Genomic DNA, 582 nt, shown 5'->3' with positions numbered 1-582 from the left:
TGCCCATGGAACATTCTCCAGGATAGATAATATCTTGGGTCACAAATCAAGCCTTGGTAAATTTAAGAGAATTGAAATCGTATCAAGTTTCTTTTCCGACCACAGCGCTATGAGACTAGATATGAATTGCAGGAAAAAAACTGTAAAAAATACAAACATATGGAGGCTAAACAATATGCTACTAAATAACCAAGAGATCACTGAAGATATCAAAGAGGAAATAAAAAAATACCTAGAAACAAATGACAATGAAAACATGATGACCCAAACCTATGGGATGCAGCAAAAGCAGTTCTAAGAGGGAATTTTATAGCAATACAATTCTATCTCAAGAAATAAGAAAAATCTCAACTAAACCACCTAACCTTACACTTAAAGCAATTAGAGAAAGAAGAACAAAACAAAAAACCCTAAAGTTAGCAGAAGGAAAGAAATTATAAAAATCAGAACAGAAATGAATGAAAAAGAAATGAAGGAAACAATAGCAAAGATCAATAAAACTAAAAGTTGGTTCTTTGAGAAGATAAACAAAATTGATAAACCATTAGCCAGACTGATCAAGCAAAAAAGGGAGAAGACTCA

Source organism: Physeter macrocephalus, chromosome 10, assembly GCF_002837175.3.
Source record: "Physeter macrocephalus isolate SW-GA chromosome 10, ASM283717v5, whole genome shotgun sequence".
NCBI lineage: Eukaryota > Metazoa > Chordata > Mammalia > Artiodactyla > Physeteridae > Physeter > Physeter macrocephalus.
The sequence above is the reverse complement of the archived record's forward strand: the minus strand, read 5'-3'. Positions refer to the sequence as shown.